General features: G+C 46.4%; 1 protein-coding gene across 1 annotated transcript in view; it reads left to right on the forward strand.

Moving 5' to 3' along the window:
* The window catches only part of ABTB3 (ankyrin repeat and BTB domain containing 3), a 778,151-nt gene that overhangs the window by 589,303 nt on the left and 162,169 nt on the right, over positions 1-26,679 (forward strand). The gene's annotated exons all lie outside the window — the stretch shown is intronic.

The following is a 26,679-nucleotide window of genomic DNA, read 5'->3' on the forward strand; positions in this document are numbered from 1 at the left end:
AATCATAGCTCCTGTTCTATTGATTGGGTTTTTGTTGTTTTGATCTTGTTTTATGTATTAATCTTTGCTTTATTTTTCTCACTTGGTGTGAAATATTTTTCTGCGATGTTTTTCACATTATCACTGTTTGAAGTGATGCACACATACTTTACACATTGCCTCTAATTTAAGCCTTACTGCTCTGTGCCAAGCTACCAGAGGGTTGTGCACAGGTTAATTTGGGGTTTGCTTGTGCCTTACCCCGGTAAGCAGTGTAGCTGCTGCTTGACCAGGGCCCACACACCTGTCAACCAACAACCCAATTTCTCACACATACCATGTGTGAACATCTTTGCAGCAAATGTAAAGAATGCTTGCAGTAATAACTTATTACATAAATAAGGGCCAGATGTACGATGGAAAATTGCATGCGTAAACAGGTTTGCAACCCGTTTGCGCATGCAATTTTCCTCTGGGCATATACAAGCACTATTTGGAGACTCGCAAATATTTCGCAACTCGCAAAATAGTGTTTTACGACTTGCTATTATGAGTGGGCGTTCCCTTCTTAATAGCTACTCACAAGCCATTAACAAATGTTTTGCAACTGCGATTGCGGTCGCAAAACACTCGCAATTTACCTCCATCTTCAAGAGGGTTGTAATGCAAGTGACCCCTTCCCCTTTGGAAATGCAGGGGAAAATATTTTTTAGGCGCAGGCAGTGGCTAAAGGACCACTATCTGCCCTTAAAAAATGAAACGAAAACATTTCATTTCTGTTTTTTTTTAATGCATCCCGTTTTCCTTTAGGGAAAACAGGCTGCATTTAAAAAAACGCTGCTTTATTGAAAAGCAGTCCCAGACATGGAGTTCTGCTGAGCCCAGCAGGCCACCATCCCTAGGAGGGACAGCCACTCCCACTGGAGGGCAAATTGCAAGTGCCTCATTAATATTCATGAAGCTCGCATTTTGTGACCCTATTGGGAATTGCAATCAGTGTCTCTAACACTGTTGTACATTGTAAATGTAAAACCCCTATCATATGTAGCTCACATTGAAAGGCATCATTGATACACATGGTTAGCATAAGATAACATTGCATTTTGGAAACAAGTTGGATTTTGCAAGCTATTTTTGAAAAAAGTAGAATTTACATACATGATGCATATTTTTGTTTCTCTCCTCTAATAATGGCCTGGCGTGTGCAGTTGTTTTTTCATCTATGGTATATGTTTTGTCATGTTCTTAAGGATGTCTGCTTTTTATTCCCTTTGTGATCAAAAGAGGGAAGAGGAATTATGCGTCCATTCAGTTCCCCTGAATAGGTACCTCAATCATCATGCGCAGAGATGTTATAAGTGCGGTGTATCTTTTATCCGCCCCTTCTCTAGCGTCATGGCATATTCATTGGGTTAACAAATGACGTGCTATATGCCTGCCTCACCCGAGGCAATGACCTAGATGGAGTTATATGGTAGTCCTGTAACTCGATTACCTCGTATACCACTATTTTTTAACCACAGTTTACACCCCTCATTTCAATAAATTGTGTGTTTGGGTGCAAAATTGTTTTTAGAATTTTCTGGCTCACTAGCACTACACTAAAAACCCTCTGGATAAGTGCATTTTTTCATTTCTGGACACTTCTACTCTTTCCAGAGGTTGCCTCGGGTGAGGCAGGCATATAGCACGTCATTTGTTAACCCAATGAATATGCCATGACGCTAGAGAAGGGGCGGATAAAAGATACACCGCACTTATAACATCTCAACGTCTATGAGGGTTTTCAAAGGATAACCAAAGGTTATTGTAGATACAAGTGTCCATTCCTGCGCATGATGATTGAGGTGCTTTTTATTCCCAACAATCAAGCCTTGAGGCATATTTCCTTTCATTTCAGTTCACAAATTCCTCTGGTCTGCCATAATAAAATAATCACCTCAAAAATTATTTATAAGAACCGTTTAATATCAGCTAGGCTGCATAGCTTCTAGTCCCCAGGATTTACCTTAGAGACTAGTTTCAAAATTCATTTCTCAGTGACTGTTCTATAATGTTTCATCAAAGCACATATGACATATTTATTCTAAATGGCAGTCCCCAGATATTTGAAATGCTTGCACACTATGTCCTATGATATAATAGATGGAACACCGCTGGTCTCCGTTTGAAATTTACTGACTGTTGAGTCCATGCTCATTTTGAAGTTTATTTATTTATTTATTTATTTTTTTGAAAACCTTTATTGTGCAGATGTAGCTTACAAATACGGGCCTACAACCCATCGGGCCGGCCACCACATTGTATTGGCACGTAGGCCAGGAAAGAAGCTCCAGCGGGTCTCCGATACAACAGATGCAATAAGGCGAGGCAGAAAGCCACAAGGAAACCACCATGAGTAGGAAAAGTGAAGGTTAATTTTATAATACAATAGGGTGAATAGCAGGAATAGTGCAGTTATTAAGGTCCAAAAGTCCGTGGCGGGCTGTCAGCAAGCAGTACAACAATACCCAGCGAATTTAAAAAAGAACAGCTATATTATAGCAAGAGCAAAACGTAAGTCCCACATCTGCAAGCAAGTCCAACCACTGCCCAACGCCCACCCGTTACTACGAAAATACGCAGCAATACATAAAAAGGAAGTCAGGATTGCAATACAAAGAGCCATCCGCTACATCAACCCAAAGAAAGGGAGAAAGATGGGGAAAAGAGGGGAAAAGGACATCAAGAAAAAGGGTAGAAAAAACAGGGAAAAGAGAACGTGGCACCACATCACGCGCCCCTTGGCAAGCAAAGCATACAAAAGAAAAGGCCAGCTTATGGAACCGAAGGAAATAGGAGTAGTGGATGCACAATGAACATCGGTGGCAGGGAGATCATGAGGCCCACGCTGGCAAAAACACCCCAAGAGGCCTACATGTAGACGCAGCGTCCAGAAAATAGGATACATAAGAGCCATAGAACCAAGAACAAAGAAAAAACAAAAATACAGACCCCCCCCCACCCACCCCACCCTGCACCCCTGCAGAAGGCTACGGCCTACCCCCCCAGCAGCGTGCCTGTCGCCCTAACAGGAAACCCGAAATATAGAAGAGTCAAAAAGTAAGGAAGAAACCACATAGGCAAAAAGAGAGGAAGGGGAAAGGAAGGGGAAAAAAAAAGAAAAAAATCTCTAGTGGGAGAGGAGACACATAATCAAAACTATCAGCTCCCAACCCCCCGTTCGAACACATTTTAGATCCCACGAGAAGATGAAGTCATTTCAAAAACAGGCACCAGGAATATGAAGAGGAATCGATCATACACGTACAGCTGCAAGGTGGTCATCGGCCATGCCACGAAGTAATAGTCCGGCGGTACAAGTGTAACTCACCCCTGTCCTCGTCTGTCCAGTGCCATAGGCACAAAGTGCACAAAGAACCAGAACATGAGGGGCCAGAGGTGAAAAGCAGGGATTCCAATCGTCGATACACCACACAAGTCATAACGGCTTCGGACCGGATGAGCAAGAAAGGACAGCAACAGCAGCAAGCAACTCAAGCGTAGCTCCACCGACCAAGGGGAAAAAGTCGCCCCGGTGAAACAGTTACAGGATCTCCGCTCGGCAGGTCGAGGCAAAAAAACACCGGGAGACCCGGCTAGACAGACTCGGACGGATCTCGGCTGGAGGCCCTCCAGTACATCCACCACAGGGAAGAACTCCTGACAATACAAGGCAGTAGGCATCTGTACGTCCAAACAAGCGGTGGCCCCGGTGTCTTCAATTTCCAGGAAGGACCCCGCAGCACACTGAAGCGGTGGAACCGCACACGCAGGGGACGGCCCAACGAGCCCGGTACCAAGACCACCATCCGGCCCAGCGACAGGTACAGTCATGGAAGCACGCCAGGAACACAAGGCGGCGAAGACGTCGCCAACTGTAGGCTCACCTTTACGGTATTCAGCAAACGTGCCGTGCGGCCAGCCGATGTCGCCATCTCCAACAGGGCGTAGATACAGGGCGCAGGCCGCCATCTTTTTAGCCCGGCGAGGCCTCGGCAATCTCCGACCCCAATCCGGCCACCGGCGGGGCTCGATGAAATCCAGCCGGCGACAAGCAATGGAACCTCCAGGGCAGAAAGGCGGGCCACCAGAATATTGAGGCAGCCGGCGCCACAGACCCACAGGCGCCGCCCGCCAAGACCGGGCGGAGGGTTTCAAGATGGCCGGACAGGAGAACAAAGGGGAGACGAGTCGCCCATGCGGTCAACCCCCGTCCGCGGAAGGCAGCGCTCCACCACCAGGTCCCCGGACTGCCAGACCAGGCCCGGTCAGTCGCCACCGGTGCAACAGCACAGTGGCCGCTCCGGCCGACCCCACTCCTCCACCAAGGGGTTGGCCCCGGCGCTCCGCCCCGCCCGGGCACCGCAGACGAGTCCCAGGCCCGCCCGCCCCGGAGGCTCCGAAGCGAACAAGGGCACAGCTCAAGATCCGCGGCACCTAGGATCATCCGGAGCAGACGGTAAGTGCCAGCAAAATGTCATAATTCCATATTCCATCAAATAAGACTTCTCGGGGCAGGATAAGGCGCAGGATAGATAGTTCAAGCAGGAAGGTTGACGGAGCCGAGCTACAACGCGGCCATCACGGTCGCGAGCTTGGCTCCTTCCCATTTTGAAGTTTGTTTCCTTTTTATGGCGAGGATATATTATTTCCAATGTTTAAACCCTACAAGCATCACCTCTTCCACGGAATGGTATAGCTCTAGAGATGATGTGTCCAAAATAAGGCCCGAAGCGCCGGATCAATGACAGATATTCAGGACAGCCACATTTGATATATTTACATGCAATGACATTAAGCTGAAATAATTTACACAGCCATACATTTGGATAGACTGACATGAACTTTAAATAATTTACGCAGCAAGTGGTCCTCCTTATAATATAACATGAATCCAATCTACTCAGATGATCCATAAAGAAATGAATAATCAAAAAGAACATTGTTTTGCCGATAAATAATATAGCAATGTAAGAAGATTGTAACACTTAAGCAATGATTGACAAAACCAGTGGATCTGGCTGCTTGATAAGTGGAAGTCCTGCTTTGAATGACAATTGTTTGTGGTTGGTCATTTAGATGGGTCAGCACATGAAAGAACAAGTACATGGTTGACGGAGTTCCTGGAAAGATGAATAGGTGAGGGACTGAGTGTATGGACAATAAATGGGTGACTGACTGATTGCGTGTTTACATACACTCCCGCCCATTCATCCATCCAGGCACTCATCGGTTCATGCATCCTTTCATCATTTGATTTACATAAATATTCATCCATCTAAGTAGGCACTTATTGATACATGTCCTTGTTCATCCATGCCCTCACATATCCTTCCGTGCACCAAATAACTAAACCATTTATTCATGCACTCATTTACTCACCCATTAATTCACCTATGCATTCTGTCATCCATATATTCCAATAACCTCTAAACCTAGTCCACCGCGACTTGCCATCTCCTCACTGTTACTCCTGGCATTGCTACCATCTGCACTGCATAGGTAGTGGCAGGCTATTTATGTCATTTTTTGTTTTCTGTGGTTTTCTCTCCTTCACAATGTGATGTCCACTAAGGTGTTTCCTTTCCTCACAATGAAAAAGATACATTTACATTTTTTGTGGTGTGTTTCAGGGTAAAAGATAAAAACACTTTGTTAGACCAGGCCCTTTTTTGCAGGGTTATCGCCAAATATTTTGCCTTTTGCCGCCTATTTTATGACTCTGTTTTTGCTGGCTATAAGATTCTGGACACTTTGCAACTGCTGATCAGTGCTAAAGTGCATATTCTCTCTGTATAAATTGTGATATGATTGGTTATCCATTATTAGCATATGTGATTTACTGGTAATTTATTAGTAAAGTGCACTGTGTGTGCCAGGGTATGCGAATCAAATGCTACTAGTGGGCCTGCAGCACTGGTTGTGGCACCCGCATGAGTAGCCCTGTAAATGTATGTCATGAGTAGCCCTGTAAATGTATGTCAGACCTGCCACTGCAGTATCTGCGCACACAGTTGTAAGCTGCCATGCTGACCTGGTAAGTGCACCCACTTGCCAGGCACAAACCTTCCCTTTTCTTACATGTAAGGCACCCCTACGGTAGGTTCAAGGTACCCCCATGGGCTGGTGCAGTGTATGTAAAAGGTAGGACATGTAATGGTATGTGAGACATATCCTGATAGTGAAATACTGTGTTTCGTTTTTCACTGTTGAAGGGCAGTCTCTTCCATAGGCTATCATGGGAGTGGCACTGTAACATTTTACATATGTAACTTTCAATTGGGACAAGATAGAAAAATGGAGTTTAGGCTCCCTGACTCAGAAGTTATTAACACAACTTTTTGTGAAGGTGGTTTTTAGATTGTGTGTTTGAAAATGCCACTTTTAGAAAGTCTACATTTTCTTACTTTACCATCATGTGTGCCTCTGACTGTTTGTGTATTCAGCATCTGGTGTTGGAGTGACAGGAGCTGGGGATGTGCATTCACTCGAGACCGTCACAAGTTGGGGTGTGACATGCACTGCCGGGGTGACTCATAGCTAGGCTGAATAGACCTCGTCTGAATTTAGAGTAGTGGGGGGAATTTCACTAGCAACTGAATATGCTGTGTTTCCTTTGCATAGTTCTGTCTCCACCCCCTGTGGTCATGCTGGAACAAGGAGAACAGGACTGGTTAAGACTGGGCTCAGAGACCTTTGTCACAAAGAGAACAATGACAAAATGGGGTATTTGTATTGGACCTAAAACCCTTTAGGTTACTTCAAGAAACAAGAGTCCTCTGCCAAGAAGAAGAGCGGAAGGACTGTGTGAGTAGCGCTACTTTGTCTGAGTGAGGGATGGGTTGGCCTGCATTTGCTGCTTCTGTCTGTGGTGGAGGAAAAGGACTGACTCTTTTTGCCCTGTTGTGGTATCTTACTTGTGAAGAATCTCCAAGAGCTTGTCTGTTCTTGCCTCCTGTTGGAAGTCTCAGGGAGATAAAAGTCTTCATGGAAAGATCCTATCTGGAGCTCATAATTAAACTAAAAGCAGGCTGAAGAGCAGTGTCAGGAGTGCTGCCTTTGATATGCGTGGGGTGGGACTGTCTGCAGTTGCTGCTCGTATCTGGAGCAGGAGAAACTACTAGACTGTCCTTTCACCACTTTACAAAACAGAGCTTGGCAAGCGCTGTAGGTTCCCTCTAAAGAAATAGGATTTCCTTTTGTATTCTACACACTATTTTGGAGGGTGCCTTCACTTTATTTGGGTAGTCCCATGGCCTATCTGAACTCCCTTGCGTTTACTGAGGTTTTTGGTGCTTTATCTTGCAACCACCCGGCGTGTTATCTTTATTTGTCGTTAACATGCCTCCCATTGCTTGCCTTGTTGGGAAGCTGCCACGCGCTTCCGTGACCACAGCACCGATGCCATCTCCGTACTGCCTCATGAGGGAGACGACTTTCAACGGCCGCGACCGACCAGCAGGCGCCTGCTCAGAAAGAATCTCCTCTGTTGTGCCTGCCAACCAGGAAGCAATTGCAGCCGGAACTGGGCAGAGCACTAAGGGCTGCTTCCAAAAGAACCTTGATGCAGGCATTGCCAAGGGAAACAGGAGCCTCCCAGCAGCACTAGGCCGATGGCAGCCAGACATAAAGAGCCTCATGCCCTTCACATCAGAGACCCGAGGAGGGCTTCCAATGCTGTGGTGATGCTCCGCCCCACCCCACGTACAGTGCAGAACCATGGGCATTGAGCTGGATTTCCATTCAGTCGCCTGGTGGATGGGGGCCTCATCAGGCTAATTAGCATGAGCGCACTAGGACTGTGTGCTTGCGAACAGCTGCTCCGATGTGGGAGACCTAGTGAGTTTGGCGGCTGCACCGCATGGTTGTGGGCAGCTGGTTTAAGGTGATTCCACCCGCCGGGGACTCAGTGAAGTCTCCTCGCCAATGGGGGCTTTTGTAAGTAAAGTACTGCATTATTATTGCTGGCATTACAGGGGCACGACTGGTCCCATATGCCTGAGCAGAGTGGCCAATGGCCCCCATCGCATTTGTCTTGCTTGTTGCACCATGTGTCTGTGGGCAGCTGCCGCTCACTGTTAGGGGCATTTTCCTTGTCCTCTGATTCTGTGTGGGGGGCATTCCAGGAAAGTCCTTGATGGAGGCTCCAGCTTCATGGAACTAGAGAATCCCTAACATCACCGCATTGTCACTGGTAGGCGAACAGATGTCCTTGTGCCTACAGGTCATGGCTGCATTTGTCCACAGAAGGGCTCACCTTACACCACGAGTACTATATACCATGTGATAGAAGCACAGGTGCTCTGTCCCTGGTGGTTCTCTGCCATTAGAGGGGTTTACCCTATTTGTTTATGGTGTGGCTTAGTGGTTATGTACAGTGGTGTCTGGTGATTCATGTGGTTTATCTTCCTAACCTAACAGCCCCTGGTGTTGTGATGTATGTCGGGTTATGCGTTACTAAGAAAAGATAACAAGTATCCTTTTCAGGACCTGGATATTGTGTACAGTGATGGTGTTCTATGACGGGTGCAATTTATAAGTATCTACTTTTTTGCACTAAATTTGATTTGATGACAATTGCCTAGTAGCAAAGAGATTTGTGTGACTGTGGTGTAGTGTTTTATGTATAATACAAAGGCTATTTTTATATAACCTTGTGTGGAGCCTCTTTTGTGGTGTACCTAGTGTGTCACTTGTGTGTATGTGTGTGTGTGTGTGTTTGTGTGTGTTGCGCAAACGCTTTACTCATTGCCCCTGGGATATTTATTTATTTATTTATTTATTAAAAGTTTTGTATAGCGCTAGCTGGACCCAAGGGTATCAGAGCGCTTTACAGCAGGTACAGCATTGTGCCTTAGCGGCGAAGGAGGACTCCACATCTGGACAGCTTGAGGGCATTGTACAAAGCATAGTCATACAGAATCTTAGGGACTCAAGGGGTGAGGGGTACTTTGATCATCCTCATTCAGTTCAGGAGGACTCAAGGAAGAGGGCTTTGAGTAAAGTCATGAATTTCAGGAAATGGGAGGTCATTCTGATGTGGGGAGGGATGTTGTTCCAGATCCGGGGTGCATTGCCCGCAAAGGATTTATTTATAGTTTTGCGCTTCCACGATTTCAAGGGAATGAGAAGAAGCATGTTGGAGCTTCTGAGGTTTCTGGACTGGCCAGCCCTTTTGAGTTTCGCAGCCAGGTATTCTGGTTTGCCTGTGTGAAGGGCTTTGTGCGTGAGACATGCTGTTCTGAAGTTGGCTCGTTGTTCAATGGGGAGCCATTTCAGATCCTTGAGCACAGGAGAAATGTGATCGAATTTCTTGGTTCCTGTGACCATTCTAGCCGCGGCATTGAGGGTGGTTTTCAATGGGTCTAGGTGTGATTTAGCTAATCCGGTCAGGGCTGCGATTCCGTAGTCAATTCTGGAAAGCACCAGTGCTTGAGTGGCCTGTTGAAGGTCCTTTGGGGGCAGGAAGGGTTTTATTTTGTAGAGAAGTTTCAGATTGAGGAAGGCACTTTTGGCGGAGCTCGCGATGTGTTTTATCATGTCTAGTTTGGGGTCTAGGGTGATACCTAGGGACTTGACCGAATCTTTCAGTTTGAGGGTGCCATTGAGGGCGTCGATGGCTTTGAGCCATTCTTCAATTTGGGGGTTTTCGTGTCTGTTGGAGATGATTAGAACTTCAGTTTTTTCTTGATTCAGCTTCAAGTGGTTCTGTGTGAGCCATTGTTAAACATCTTTGAGCGTGTCATTAAGTTTGAGAATGTCGTCCATAGAGGTGGTTTCCAGATAGAGCTGCGTGTCATCGGCCTAGAGGTGGAAGGGGATGTTTGAATTCCTGAGTATTGTGGTGAGGGGTTCCATGTAGATATTGAAGAGTTGGGGAGAGAGTACTGATCCTTGTGGGACTCCTCTACAGACTGGTAGGGGGTCGGATTCAAAGTTTTTGATTTTTACTCTTTGCGAGCGATTGTGTAGAAAGGAGGAAAACCAGTTAAGTACCGTCATTTCCAGACCTGCTCTTTCTTGGAGGACTTTTAGGAGCAATGTGTGGTCGACAGTATCAAACGCGGCCGATAGGTCAAGGAGAATGAGAAGGCAGAATTAGTCTGAGTCAAGTGATTTGTGTAGATCATCTATGACGTTTAGGATGGCAGTTTCCGTGCTGCATCCCTGTCTAAAACCCGATTGGTGGGGGTCAAGGAGCTTGATATTCTCTAACTGTTGGGTTAACTGTGGGAGAACGCATTTTTCCAGTGTTTTGGATAAGAGAGGAAGGTTTGACACGGGTCTAAAGTTGTTCATGTCTTCCGAGTCCAACCCTGGGTTTTTTAACAACGGCGTGACTTGGCCGACCTTGAGGCAGTCAGGGATATTTCCCGAGCTTAGCAAGTTGTTAATGATTTTGCACCAAATTGGGGCTAGGGAGTGTTTTAGGATTTTGGTCAGATTAGTAGGAAGCTGATTCAAGGAGTGAGATGATGGTTTTGCGTTTGCGATCAGGGTGACGATCTCTGCTTCCCGAATCGGCGTGAAGACGGACCATTGAGTGTGTGGGATTGATAAGGTGTTATAAGTCAGTGATGGGGTCTTGGTCTCCCTGAGAAAGGAGGGGTTTGCAATGATGGAGAGGTCGATCTTGGTGATTTTATCGTTAAAAAAGCTGGCAAAGTTGTCGCATTGTTCTTTGGATGACACTGAGTCGGATATGATAGGTTTGGATGTTTGGCTTCTGATGATGTTGAAGAGCTCTTTGGGGCGGTTTTTAGCATTATCTAGTGCGGAGCAGAAGAAAGAAGATTTTTTTGTCCTTGATAAGTTTGTTGTAGTATCTGCGAGCTGTCTTGAGTTGTTCGCGGTGATGGGTGGAGGGATTGCTCCTCCAGATTCTTTCAAGGGATTTGAGAAGTCTTCTTTCATCATTGATGTTAGAGGTGAACCAGGATCTCGATGGAATGTTTCTGTCTTTTTTTAGTTTCAAGGGCGCCAGGCGGTCAAGGGTGGCCTTCAGATTGGAGTGGTAGAGGGAGGTGAGGTCTGAGGTTGAGAGGTGCTCCGTTGTGTTCGGGAGAAGAGAGCTTAATTCTTCTTCTAGAATGTTCTGTGGGACTTGAGCAATATTCCTGATCCATTTGGAAGGAGCTTGAATTATGTGTCGAGTTGGCGCTGGTTGGTTAATATGGAACAGAATTAAGTGGTGGTCTGACCAGTCTACTGGAATGATATAGTCAATTGTGATTGTCCGCAATGATTGCGTCAAGTATCGCTCCTCTGTAGTGTGTTTCTTCAGTGCAGTGTTGTGTGAGATCGTTTCCTTCCAGAAGGCTGTTAAGGGATTGGATGAGTGGGTTGTCTGTTTCGTTCCATCTAATGTTGAGATCGCCCAGGATTATGTTGTTGACATTGTTGAGTGCGCATTGGGTGATTAGGTCAGAGAGTTGTAGACCGAATTCCTTAGAATTGCCAGGTGGGTGGTAGAGGAGATGGCAAAGTATTGAGCTCTTTGCGCAGGATTTGATGATGATAGAGAGGCATTCAAAGGAACTATACAAGCATGCTGAGCTTTCCGTGATAGCAAGGTTAGTCTTGTGGATGATAGCTACACCTCCGCCTCTCTGCTTGAGGCGGTCTTTTTGAGTGATAGAAAATCCTGGTGGGACCAGCATGTCCATGATGGGGGCTGACAGGGAGTTGAGCCAGGTTTCTGTGATAAAGGCTACATCAATATCATGAGAGAGGATAGCTTCTGCTAATTCTGTTGCGTGTTTGGAGGCAGATCTGCTGTTGATGAGCAAGCATCTGATGCGGGGTTCTTCATCGGGCAACGACTTGCTGGGTTGGGCCCTGGTTAGAGAGGTTAGGTATGTTGGGGGTCTGGGGAATCTAGAAGGGGGATGATCCCTGCCCATTCCTGTAATTACTCGAATAGAGGACTTGGGTGAGGAGATCAGCCTGGGGACCTGAGTACGGGTGGGTGGAGTCCTTCTCTGTGAATACTGTGAGGTACTCTGGTCGGGGGTCGCGGGGTGGTCGTAGGATGAGGCGAGTGTGATCACTTCCTGGGGGAGAGGGAGGGTTACACTCTTCTCGGTCTGTCTGTTCGCTTCTCTGCCTCTGGTATGGTTGCGTGTGGGAGCGATCTGGTGGGGGCGAGGGTCGGGCTGGGAGGAGGCGAATTGGGCGATTTGTGCAGTCTGGGGAGGGCGGGGGTAGGGGGGTGAGCGGGCTGTTGCTAGGTGAAATCGATTCTGGCTAGGGAGGAAAGGTTATCGTTCATGCCTCGGACCAGCGTTTCGAGATGGGCTTCCAGAAGGGTGAGGCGGTACGATATATTATTAGTGTCGGTAGGAGTGGGCGCGCATGTAGCGATGTTACTGGTATGGGGTGGCGGGCGTGGGGGAAATGACTCTGAGGTTTCGGTATGAGGTGCCCGGGAGCTGTCACGATGCGATTGGTTAATGGAGTGGGTGGTGGGAGGGAGGATGTGGGTCGTCTTAGGGGTGGAGTGTGCCGACTCATCCTGTGGGCTATATATGGGCGAACCATGGGTGAAGATATTTCTGGGGGGGTTCGAGGGGGGAGGAGGAGAACTCTCTGGTTGGGTGGTAGGCTGCACTGTGAGTGGTTGGGCGTGGGGGCCGGGAAGCCATTGTGGATGGGAATGAGAGTGGGGCTCTTCTCTAGTGAACTGACTATCATAGTTAGGGGTGTGTGGTATAGTGGCAGTGGGCGGACTCCCAAGGGGGAGTGGAAAGGGATCTACTCTAGAGTGATGATTAAGCTTGGTGGTGGGGTGGAATTGGACGGTGGTGGGAGTAGTCTCTGGTATGGTGGTGGGTTGCGCTGTCGGGGTGAAAGGGGGCGTGTTCGGGTGACTTATTGGGAGGAGAAGGGAGTTGGGCTCTACTGTTGTGTGTTGAGTCTGAGTGGAGGGAGGGAAGATTTGGACGGCGGTAGGCATCTTCAGACCGGAGGACATTTGGTGTTGGTTAGCATTAGTAGGCGGGGGGGTGGGTGGGTGGGGGTGTTCGAGCTGGGTCCTGTGACTTGTTAGGGGTTAGAGTTTAGCCGGATGAGCGTTCCCTGCTTGTGGTGGGGTGAGAGAGGGGGTCTTCTTTACCGTGGGGAAAAGGGAGTCAAAGAACTCGAGGTTCTCATTTTTTGCCTGTATCAGGATGGTGCCGTTGTCAAAAATGGTTATGGAAATGGAGCCGGTGAGGGACTGGTGTTTTAGAAGGGAGATGGTAAGTTTGCGGCTGAGTGCTGTGAAGGTGGTTTTGGCGACTAGGAGGTGGGCATTAAGGCTGTTGATCCAGTGTTCCGGTCTGACTGTGTAAAAGATGAAGTCCATTTTAAGCTGCCCCCTAGCTGGGCAGTGGTATGTGTCTACGATAAGAGTTTCTGGGAATTGTCTGATAGTTTTGAGTTTCAGGAGTTTTTTTGCTTTGATATAGAGTGTACGGGGGAAAGAAATAGCGAAAGTGTTTTGACCGTGGGGAGTTAGGAAGTTCGAAGTTAGGCTAGGGTTTTCGACCGGAAGTATGGCTGGGGGCATCTTGGTTAGGTTGAGGAAGGAGGTGGTACTGTCTAAAGTGAGGGGGGTATTGAGGGCTTCAGTTAAGAGTGCAGTCAGTTAGTTCGGACCATCCGGGGTGGGGACCGCCAGCCGGTGGGAGTGGAGATCTAATAGAGGGGGGCGGGGGAGGAGGGAGGAGGAGCTGTGTTCTCTAACTGGGAGAAGAGCTGTAAGTTATCTGGGAAACAATATGCCCGGAGCCCGCACAAAGGCTCCCCTAGAGGGATAATGTGGGTAGTGGGCTCTGCGGCGGGGGGGTGGAGGGGGGGGGGTCGTGCTGCAGTCTTCTGCTGAACTAATGCCCAGCTTGGTGGCACTCTAGCCTGGGGCTGAGAAGTTTTGGTTAGCATATACAGGGGGTAGGTAGACTAATCCTCTCCTGTTACAATCCTCTTCTGCATCTTTGTAGGGGAAGAAAGTCAATTTGTCTCCTGCTGTATAGGAGGTCCGGAGTGAGGGTGTCTTTAGTTGCTACTAGCAGTCGTAGTTGGCGGCCATTTTGGGGTCAGGCAGCCCTGGACACAGATCGGTGAAGGGGTAAGGCCACCCCTGGGGCATTCATGGTCCTGTCCCCTTCTTTCGCCCGCTATGGGTGTTATGATCCAATCGGCAAGTTGTTTGAGTTGATTAGTTGCTCTGAGCACTTTCCAGCCGAGATTGCTGGGACTGGTGTGGGGTGGCAGCCATCTTGAGGACAGGCGTCCCGAGTGAAGTGGGGCATGACGGTGGACGGGAGCTTCTCTCGTTGGAACTCTTATTATTCTGGGGAGAAAGACCATTTAGGGTCGGTCTCCTCTTCTTGGCATGTCGACGATCTGATAGCTGCCTTGGAAAACTGATTTTCGCAGCTTATTGAGCCGCGCAGTATTCCTGGGAGCGGTCCGGGGCTTCACACGTTAGAGGTAAGTGAGGTGGCGCCTATCTTGATTCATGGGTTAACGGGGAGGGAGGGATGTGCTCTCTGGTGCGGGTGGGGAACCAGCCATCGGTCAGATAGCCTATGCAGATTAGGTTAACACCGAGATTGTGGGGACTCCTGAGTCGGCAACGTGCTGGTGATTACAGTTGCTAACTACCGCTAGATGTGCCGGTCCGTAAAAGGGGGCTCGGTAGGTAACTCCGTGTCGGGAATTCACCTCCTACCTTTCTCTGGGCTGCGGGGAGGTAGGAGCGCTACGGTTACTGCAAAGCCCGCTCTCAGTCAGCTCTCCGGGGTGGTCCGTTGTTTCGTCGTGTCTACGGGGACTCCCGTGTCCGCTTCTTCTTGGTTGTCCCCTGTGTCGACCTCTGCTAGTCGAGCTGGTCTGAGCTGCTCTACCAAGCAACCAAGGAGGAGAGCAGGGGTTATCTTAGGTGTTGAACTCCCATGCCCTGACTAGAGTGGCAGATTCTGCCTGGCTTAGGTGCATACCATAGTCAACCAGAAACCCCATGACATCTCATTAAAAAAAATGGTTTGTGTAATACCAATTGTAAAAAAACATTTCACCCACATTGTGTAATTGACAATTTCAAGATGAATACTATTTACCATTTGCTTGAAACCAGTTTATAAAATGCCTTTTTTTTCAAAATTGGCTTTTAGATTTATCTTGAAGTTATCTTGAATATGGGTTCTATGTCTTTTTTCCTAAACAGAATTTGCTATGATGGACCACATTTTATATTCTTTTAAAATCAAATTGTTTACATTTTTCTTAGTGCATAATTTGTTTCTCAACTGTTCCTGAGCTATTGATCAATTATTTCAGACCAGGTTCCTAGTAATTTGTTTTTGAACTAAATATTCCTTCATTTATCTGATGTGTCAATAATGGGTTACAGTTATTGTATTTTCTATGAAATTCCATACTTTAAATATTTGCAATCTAATATTAAAATGCCCAAGGTCACTATCCCCATGACAGTGAGACAATCAAGGTCAAAGGCATTTCACTAGCACCAATCATTGGCAGTATGCTTTGCAGTCCAGTAGCATCCCTCAGAAACATTGCTAACAAGAGTAAAAATTGAAACAGGACAAGGTAGCTAATCTTTGTGAAGACTCGGCACTGTTATTTGATAATTAACGTATTTAGTCTAATTTGAATAACACCAGTTGTACATTCCATTAAAACTCTTCTTATAGCCTTAGCGAATGTATAGTTTCAAACAAATTCTTCAGAACTGCGTCTCCAAACGTCCCTTGAAGTACATTTCTGAAACTCAAATCAGGAGCTATGCAATTAAAATAACCAAATAATCCGAAAGTATCTGCTTGCTGGAGTTGAAAAAAGTCTAGGTTAGAAACAGAAGAATATTTCTATAGCTTGGTCTTAGTATATTAATTCTGCCTCTTGCTACTTTCTGTGAAAGATACGAACGTTGTTTATAAGAATTGCAATGTTTATAGCAGTAGACAAAAGCAGCATCAGTTAGGAGGCCTGTTGACAGTTGCCCCAATGGGTATAATGACATAAAAAATAATTGTTTTCCTGGTCAATTTCCTCCATTCCTAACAATGAAAATGCATTCTCTATATACCTGCAGTACTGCTTATTGACGAAACTATGGCAGATCCTGACTTGTATGGTCCCGCTAATCTGAAATCTGACCATACTATAGCCTTATAGCCTGCTGCAGCGGGCTCTACCGGCCATTAACCCCTTCGACGCTCATGACGAGCTGGGCTCGTCATGCAGTAGCCTCCCAGCACGCTCATGACGAGCCCAGCTCGTCATGAAACAATGGGATTCACGATTTACCAGCACAGCAGGGGAATATCCTCAGCAGCAGAGAGGTTAAAGGATTGCACCTGCATTCGGCAAAGGCCTTCAACAAGGGAGTGGGCCTTTAATATCCGGTAGAGCCTGCTATGGAGGGCTCTACGGCTATTAGAACATCCACCCCTAGAGGGCAGAATGTTCTAATTTGTAAAACAGAGGCCTCATGGAGCCGATGTGTGTTGAAATCTCCTCGGGCTTCGTGAGGCCTTTGTTAAATATTGGAATGTTGAAGCTCTGGGCTTTTACCATCCATTAGAAGTCCAGTGCACTGCATTGTTTTCAACGGGAGTGCTCAACATTCCAATGTTCCAACAGACCACGTAAACAAAGCAGAAGAATATGACTGTCTACCAATCTGTAGAGAGCTAAGTTTATATTCCTCTCAAAGAAAGTGACGCATTGTACACCTCGACCATTAGCGCGGGTTCATTTTAAACTCTGGATGACTTTTACAAGGGTCATATGTGCTAGCTGTAGGTCCTATTGTGCAGTTTGTAAGTTGTGGAACTCTTTTCTCTTACGCACCCATATTATTAAATATATTTATAAATATACTCTGCTCATGTACTATTACCTCTTCAGTGATTCAGCATCCAAGCACCAAAATTACTTCTGGTGGACGTGTGCTAACAAACATAAAATACAAATACAAGTACTGCTTCACATTTTCTCATCTATTGTATGGCGAAAATTGGTATTACTTCTCACTTGCTTTTTCAAATCCAAGTAAAGGAACCTGTCTTCTACAAATCAGAATCTTACTAAACAAGCTCATTGTTATATACCTTTGAGAACGTGACTCTGTATGAATTGTACTATCAAATATAGATAGTTATTATTGCTGATCTTATAGCATCCTGCACATACAATATCTTTACTTGACCTTTTATGTGGGGAATACCAGGGCAAACTTCAAAACACCTTACAACCTATTCCTCTTACAGCAGTGATCCTTTCTCTTTGATCTCTAGTCACCTCCGTTTGTTCTTTCACAAATTTGTCCTTTAACATATTTAAATTAATGAACAAATAGAGACATGTGTAGTGTGAATATGACCGTGAAAGGTGTCCTGTATCCAGTGGGACTGGCACCAGAGCTGTAGATTGGGAATTTCATATTTCTGGGGAGATATTTTGAGCAGTGTGATTCATAGTGGAGACTAAAGAAAAAGCAGCACTCAAGCATCAGCCCCAAGCCTTGACAGGGTGAACCACACACGTGACTAATTAACTTGTGCCTAACCCTTTGGTAGCCTCGCCCAAAGTAGTCAAGCTTAACTTAGAGGCAATGTGTGAAGTATTTATGGAGCATTCAAACAGTATTTATGTAAAAACATAACACAAGAAAAATCCCAAACCAATTTAGAACAATAAAATATATTTTAATAAATAAAATGAGATCAGAATCACAAAAATCCAATCAGTCGAACCGCAGATATGCAATTTCAGGTTTTAGGTAGGTATATCGCCTATTAGCAGAAAGCAACTCTCGTGATCGTCTGGTATGCAATAGCGGGGGACCGTGATGGAGCATGTGCCATATACAAGAACCAGGTTAGTCCTGCTGAAAAAGTTACCTTCTCAAAGTCTGGTGTGAAAAGGTCCAGCTCGCGATGGAGGTGGTTGCGAGGAGCAGGGGGAGTGTTACGGATTGTTGTCACTGTAGCAAGAAGGGCAGGCTTAGAATCGCATACGGTTGCTGCTGTAACATAAAGATCCAGTTGGGCGTCGTGGTTGATTGTTGCTAAAGCTTCAGGTTGGCAGTCACCACGGGCTGTGTAGCCCGAAGTGCAGATGTCGCATTTCTGGTCGTCGGTGGTGGTCATTGTAGCACACAGATTCTGGTTCACTGGCGCTCCGCGTTGGTGGTAATCACTTGCGCCAGAGTCTCAGCACAAACAGGCTGGTTCACAGTCATCAAGAGTCCAAAACTTCAGTGTTTCTCATTTTCTTGCAGAGGAGTTCACTCTGATGGCAGCCAATTGTCAAGACTCTAGGAAGGCACCTTTTGGGGCTCAGGAACTCACACCAGCAGAGGTCAGGAGGGTCCAGGCATGCCAATGCAGGTCCAGGCAATTCCAGTTGCAGAAGGTGAACTGGACAGTTGCAAGGAGGCATCTGGAGCCTGTTGTGTCACTGTAGCTCAGAACAGGAGGTCAGCCAACTGATATTTGGAGTCACTCAGGTAGCCTGGGATAAAGGAAATTGTCCAGTCTTCCTTCTCAGCGACCAGGGCAGGCTTCAAGCAGCAGGGAAGTCCTCTGGGAAACAAAGCAGGCCTCAAGCTGCAGGGCAGTCTGGTAGCAGAAGTACAGAGATCCAAGGAACAAGGCAACCTCAAGCTGCAGGTTAGTCCTCTGGAGAACAAGGCAGTCCTTCTTCTGTAGTGCCAACAGGATCAGGAGTGTACTGAAGAGTGACTCTGGAGGTCTAATATTTATATCTGGTGCCTGCCTTTGAAGTGGGGGTATTCCCTATTCTATTCCAACATCTCGTTCTGGCAATTCTTCCCTTCCCCTGTCAAGGCTTCAAGAAGTCTGGGGTGACAAAAGACTATCCATTAAGTTCCTTTGTGTGTGATGAAGGCAAGGCCCCTTTGAAAGGTAAGTGGGGCAAGTAACAGTCCCCCCCAGCAATCCTGGCAGGATGGCCCATCCTGCCTACAACCAGTATCCTTTGTCTCACTGTCTGGCAGGAATACACAACCCCCAATCTCAGAATCATTCACAGTCATGTGGCCTAGGACACTGGCAGAGGCACAAAAATGTTTAGGCAGGAAAATGCACATTTTCTACATTATCAGATTTGTCAATTACAATCCGACTTTACAGTTAATGAGGGTTTTACATAATTGATGTGGGTTAAAACATGATATTTCGACATCCTCCCAATCAAACGTTAGCACTTATTAAATTTAAGAAAGTAACCCAATGTTAGTCTATGGGAGAGGTAGGTCTTACAGTCAGGAAAATCAAATTTAGGAATTTTTCACAACCAAGACATAGAAAAAATTAAATGCCTTACTTTTTAGATACCATGCACCTTCCCTGTGGGCATTTAGGGCCATCGTTATGGGTTACTGTTAGACCTGTCATCCTTAGGGTGGTCTTCCCCAAATTGTTTGCCTGCTTCCCTCCTCTTTTTACTGTATCTTTTTGTTGGCTTAAGGACTCTGGGACCTTTACCAGTGCTAAAGTGCATATGATTTTCCCTTAAACATGGTGACTTTGGTGTATATATAACTGGCATATTTAGTTTACTTATAAGCCGCTGTGTAGTTGTATACCATGTGCCAAGGCCCTGTAATCTAAATGCTACTAGTGGGCCTGCAGCACTGGTTGTGCCACCCACACAATTAGCCTTTCCAACCTGTCTCAGGCCTACCATTGCAAGGTGTTGTGTGCAATTTACTGACACTTTGACTTTTGAAATCACTTGCCAATCCCCGTTATATTATAGATAGGTCACCACTAAGGTAGGCCACAGGTATCCCTAAGGGCAGTGTGCTGTGTAAATAAAATGTAGGACATGAACTCTTACGTTTTACATGTCCTGCTACTGACAAACAGTCAAATTCCTTTTTCACTAATTTGCGGCCTAGTCCTCTCATAGGCTAGCAGTGGGAATTCCTTAATACACTTTTAAGCTGTAATTCCAGATTAGAAATTAGTAGCTGCATCATGTTTCATATCTTTGGAATAGTAATGAGAAATCCTCTTTAGTGTTAAAGATGGATTTAACATTACTATTTTAGGAATGCCACTTTTGTAAAGTGGACATTTCTCGGCTCTTAACCTCTTCGCTGCTAGGCCTTTTCCCCCCTGTGCTAAGCCTTTTTTTGGCTATTTGATGTAGTTTGTGCTTAGGCTCCTGTAACTTTTCGAACACATAAGGTATCCATGCCACATTTGTGTCTTTTTCTTCCAAATTCATGAGAATTTTAAAGGTACCCAGGGTTTGTTGATTCCCCTGGAGGAGACCCAGAAATTAGCCATAATACAGCAAAATCTGTACGTTTTTTTAAATGAGGAAAAAGTGCTGCAGATGAAAGCGTCTGGTTTTTTCCCTGCAAATGGTATCAACAAAGGGTTTTTGGTGCTGAAATCACCATCTTCCTGCGTTCAGGGACTGACCGAAGTTTGTCTGAAAGCCACATTTTTTACTCAGTTTTGGCATTTTACTAGGACATAGCCTATTTTTGCTATTTTTTGTGCTGTCAACCTCCTTCCAGTTAATGGTAGAAATAGATATGAAAGCAATAATGAAACCTGGAAAGCTATACATTTCAGAAAAGTAGACAAAATTCTTAATTCAGCAGGGGTCATTTGTGCAGATCGTTCAAGATTTTATTTTTATAGAAACTAACAGTTGAAAATAGGAACAATTGAAAATGATTTGAAAAAAACTGCCATGTGTGCCAACATTTCCACCTCTAACTTCTTCTAAGTATGACAGATTTTTTTAAACAATATTCTGGTTGATGGGATATATAGGACTTGTAGGCTTACCAAGAACCTAACAAACCCAAAGCCAATAACTGAGCATCATCTTGCAATGTTGTTTTTATTGTGTACCGGGTATATAGCAATTCATTTGGGAAAATATAAACAGTGAAAAATCGGTATGAAAGACACCTATGTATTTCTGAAATGGGAACAAAATATAGAGTTTAGAAACAGTAGCTATTTGCACATCTCCAAAATTGTGGGTACCCATACTAGCATGTGAATAATAGGACATTTTTCAAAGTGACTTCTTTTTTACACATTTTCTTACATTTGGAAGTCAGAAATGCATCGAACGTCAATAGATAATAAAAGTTGCTCTATAATTCTGAATTCCTCTAAGTCATCCAATCAAAATGGTACCTCACTTGTGTGGGTAGGCCTAGTGCCCGCGACAGGCAATGGCCCAAAACGCAATGTGGACACACCACATTTTTACAGTGAAAACTGACCCCTTTTTTTGTAAAGTGCCTAGCTGTAGATTTTGAACCCTAGCTCTGCTGGCACCTAGGGAAACCTAGCAAACCTATACATTTTTAAAAACTAGAGACCCAGGGGAATCAGGATGGGGTGACTTGTCTGACTCTCACCAGGTTCTGTTATCCAGAATCCCTTGCAAACCTCGGATTTTGTCCCAAAAAACAATTTTTCCTCACATTTCTGTGATGGAAGTGTCTGGATTCTGTGTGGATCCACAAAATTCCACCCACCCAGCATTCTCCGAAGTCTCCCAATAAAAATAGAACCTCACTCGTATGGGTAGGCCTAGTGCCCACAACAGGAAACGGCCCAAAATACAACATGGACACACCACAATTACAGTGAAGACTGACCCATTTTTTGAAAAGTGCCTAGCTTTAGATTTTGAACTCTAGCTCTGCCGGCACCCGGGGAAACCTAGCAAACCTATACATTTTTTAAAAGAAGATAGATACAGAGGGGCATCCAGGATGGGATGACTTGTCTGGCCCTCACCAGGTTCCCTTACCCAGAATCCCTTGCAAACCTCAAACTTTATGAAAAAAAACACATTTTCCTCACATTTCTATGATGGAAAGTTCAGGAATCTGTTTGGATTCACAAAATTCCACCCACCCAACAATCTCAAAAGTCTCCTGATACAAATAGTACCTCACTTGTGTGAGCAGGCCAAGTGTTCACGGCAGGCAAGGGCCCAAAACGTATTGAGGAGACATCTAAATTACCTTTCACAAAACGATCTGGTTTTGCAAGGGGGGTCACTTGGGTTTTAGGCCCCGGGCTCGGTGGCCATCTAGGGAAACCTACCAAACCCAAACATTTCTGAAAACAAGACAACCGGGGGAGCCCAGGGAGGAATGGATTGTGTGGACCCCCTGAGGTTTTCCTACCCAGAATCCCCTGTAAACCTCAAATGTACTTGAAAAAATCACTTTTTCTCAAATTTTTGTGTGGGAAACTTGTGGGATCACAAGGCTGACACACATTTCCTCCCACCCAGCATTCCCCCAGGTCTCCCAATAAAAATGGTACCTCACTCATGTGGCTGGCCCAAGTACCCGCAACAGGCAAGGGCCCAAAACGTATTGAGGAGACATCAAAATTACCTACCACAAAACGACCTGGTTTTGCAAGTGGGGTCACCTGGGTTTTTGGCCCGGTGCTCGGTGGCTATCTAGGGAAACCTACTAAACCCACACATTTCAGAAAACTAGACTCCTGGAGGAGTCCCGGGAGGTATGGCTTGCATGGACCCCCCAACGTTTTCATACCCAGAATCCCCTGCAAACCTCAAATGTAGCTGAAGAAATCACTTTTTTCTCAAATTTCCATGTGTGAAAGTTTTGGGATCACCGGGCTGACACAAATTTCCTACCACCCAGCGTTCCCCCAGGCCTCCCAATAAAAATGGTACCTCACTCGTGTGGGCCCGATCGTCATCACAAGGAAAACCAAAACCATGCTTTAGGAGGTTCCAAAGGCAAAAAAACAGAGGGATTTTTTGCAAGTGTGCTCATGATGGAATGGTTTCGTCATGAGCACACTTGGACTTGTGCTCATGACGGAATCATTCCATCATGATCACAGAAGGGGTTAACTTAGCTCTGTGTGCCTCCAGCCTGTCTTCAATCCATGTCCAGAATGGGTGACAGCTACACTTTGTGCATTCCCTCCAGGCAGCCACAAACACAGGAAGGGTGGGTGTGATAAATAACGCATCTACATTTTGATACCTGTTCCTGGGCAGGAAGAGAGGGATGGAGGTGACACTTTCACCTGAATAGGCAGTGTCCTGTTTCTCACACAAAGGACTGATTACCCCCTACAGATAGCCTGGAAGACAGGGTTGGAATGAAAGAGGACCTGTGCACTTCAAGGACCTGCTTTGAATTCATCCCCACTGCAAAGGCACAGTCAGGTATAAGCACTGGAGTTCTGCCCCTACCATGATAGTACACTACTGCACCTGTGAAGAATGTTGCCAGGAGTAAAGCCTGCTGTGCTACAAGGATTGCCACACTGCCTTATTGCTGCTCTTAAGGAACTGGTTTTTGCTTTGCTGAGCTGCCCTACTGCCTGCTGATCTCTGACCTACTGAGGACAAGGACTGGAGCCATCTCACTTGAACCCATAGTGACTCCAAGGGCTTGCTGGCTCGTAACCTATACTGAAGTCTCAGTGCCATCAAAAACTTCCTTCAACAGCACTGGGAGTTTGCCATCTGTGAGTCCTTGCCTGCCAATTGGTGCCAATCCAGCCTCGGGCCTTGAAAGGGGATTTCTGCTCTGCTTATCACAAAACTGACGTATCGTTGACTTTCCAGCAATTAGAACTGACGCGTTGCCCTTCGATTACTACGGAACAGCTGCACAACAACATCTCTTCAACAACGTGGCTGGCCTGGCTAAGTGGCTCGATGACAACACATTGTCTGCATCGTAATGGTGTTCCACTGTGAAGTCTTCAGTAACTGCATGGATCGGAACGACACATCGCCTGCATCCACTGGATCAACGACGATTCATCGTTTCCCCTGGTCCTTACATTGGGTCTTCAATATCAAAGCTGGCTCCATCCGAGGTACTTTCTGAGCAGGACCTGCATGAGTCCTGTAGCCTGCCTACCCTTCATCATGGTCAGCCTAAATTTTGGATTTGTCCTGATCCAGCGTGACCTCCAGTAACCCCTAAGCTCTGTTGACTTCTAAGCACTACTTGCTAATTTATTCTGTAAAAATTCATAACTCCAGTTCTAATTACTGGATTTTTTATCGTTTTGGTCTTGGTTTACTCATAAAAATATAATCTATTTTTCTAAACCAGTATGTAGTATTTTTGTGGTGTGGCCCATCTCCCTGCTCCCGTTCCCGGCGAAGGTCATCGAGAAAATCGCCAATATACAACTGGTCCGTCACCTGGAAGACAACAACATCTTGGAATCATCCCAGTCCGGCTTCAGACGAAACCACAGCACCGAGCCAGCCCTCATCGCCGCCACAGACGACATCAGGCGCCAACTAGACAACGGCAAAACATCAGCCCTCATCCTCCTGGACCTATCGGCCGCCTTCGACACGGTCTGCCATCGCACCCTAAAGACACGCCTCCTAGAAGCCGGAATCCAAGAGAAAGCCCTTGACTGGACCACGTCCTTCCTCTGCGGAAGAACCCAGAGCGTCCGCCTCCCACCCTTCCGATCCGAAGCCACCGTCATCATCTGCGGCGTCCCCCAGGGCTCGTCCCTCAGCCCGACGCTGTTCAACATCTACATGGCACTCCTCGCACAAGTGGCCCGGCATCACGTCCTCGACAGCATCTCCTACGCCGATGACACTCAGCTCATCCTCTCCCTCACCAAGGACCCACGCACTGCCAAAACCAACCTCCACGAGGGAATGAAGGCTGTATGAGGAGTAGCCGTCTGAAGCTGAACTCAGACGAGATGGAGGTCCTCATCCTCGGACCCACCACCTCAGCCTGGGACGACTCCTGGTGGCCAACCTCACTAGGAACAGCATTGACACCCACCGACCATGCTCGCAACCTAGGATTCATCCTCGACTCCTCCCTCTCCATGTCTAAGCAGGTCAACGCCGTCGCCTCCTCCTGCTACAACACCCTCTGCATGCTCCGCAGGATCTACAAATGGATCCCTACCGAAACAAGAAGAACGGTTACAGGCCCTCGGCAGCAGCAGACTGGACCACGGCAACGCACTCTACGCAGGAATCCTGGCCAAACACCTACGACGACTACAACGCATCCAAAACGCCTCTGCCCGTCTGATCCTCAACGTCCCCCACCACAACCACATCACCCCCCACCTGAGCTACACTGGCTCCCCGTCGACAAGAAGATCACCTTCAAACTCCTCACCCACGCACACAAAGCACTCCACAATGCCGGACCAGCCTACCTGAATAGCAGACTCAGCTTCCACACACCCTCACACCAACTCCGCTCCGCCAGCCTTGCCCTCGCCGCTGTCCCCCGCATCCAACAAACGACCTCCGGCGGCAGATCCTTCTCCTACCTTGCCGCCAAGACCTGGAACACCCTCCCTACCCACCTACGGCAGACCCAAGACCTGTTCGCCTTCAGAAGACTCCTCAAGATCTAGCTCTTCGAGCAATAGCGGCACCTCCCCTCCCCTCAGCGCCTTAAGACCCTCACGGGTAGGTAGCGCGCTTTATAAATATTCTGACTGATTGATTGATTGATTGGTTTACTGTGTGTGCGTATTGCACACATACTTTACACGTTGACTCTTTAGATGAGCCTGACTGCTCTGTGCTAAGCTACCAGAGGGTGAGTGGATTTTGCTACAGGACAAGTAGATTTATAAAGCAACTTGCCCCATGGACAAGTAGATATTTTATTAAATTCCACATCCCTGCATATTTATTCCCCATTCTGGGCTAACAAGAGGAGGGACAACCCAACCAATGGGGTTCAAGTTGCCAAACTCTGTTATGGCCACTTTCTGGAACGTGTGGCATATTTTGGACCCAGAATGCACAGTTCTCCAAAAATAAAAATGGAGAAATTCGCTCCTTGGAGTTCAAGTCTGGGTGACCCAAACCTAACTATTCCATAGACTCCTCTTTCAGCCCCTCCCCAAATCTAATTAGAGGAGCTCCCATCTGAATGGAGATCAAGGAAGTGGAGGCTGGCCTGGGTCCTGTAACATCTGTGCTTCTACATTTAAAGTCCAGTTTATCTTCCCAGCCGCTTTCCTGTCCCTGGTGTCTCCAGGAAGCAAATCTCCTCCCACCAAATGGCTGTATTGTCACACCAGCTCATGGAGCAACTTAGCTCAGGCTGTCAGAGGCTGGCCAATCAGAAGAGGCTGCTAACTTTAGGATAGTGAGTTCTAAAACTACTTTCCTGCAATATTTATAATAAATCCAACCGTGGCAATCTAATGGATTTATTCTAACTATTATTTTAATACTTTCAATTAAGTTGCTAGCTGCTTCTAATCAAAAGTTAGACGTTAATAAAGTTTGATCAAGCCTTCCAATGTTAACCTGTGGAGCTTGCAGCACTACAATGGGGAAAAAGGACTTTGGCTGTTTTCACCCACCAGGGCATATATAGCATATTTTATAATGTTCCTGAATTTTGTAACAAGGCACTCTACCGTTGTAGCACCTAGGGCAGACCTTAAGGGTGACAAATCTAATAAAAGGACAGTTTTAGACTTTGGAAGTACTTTTAATTGCAAGGTAAAATTTGCATACAGTTTTATTTTAAGGCCAGTCTTCAAGGCAGTGCTGCCTTTAAAATGACACCAAACACCACAGCAGTGCACAGTGCATTAAGTCCACTGGGGTCTC

The sequence above is a fragment of the Lissotriton helveticus genome, chromosome 1_1 (assembly GCF_964261635.1).
Source record: "Lissotriton helveticus chromosome 1_1, aLisHel1.1, whole genome shotgun sequence".
Classification (NCBI taxonomy): Eukaryota; Metazoa; Chordata; class Amphibia; order Caudata; family Salamandridae; genus Lissotriton; species Lissotriton helveticus.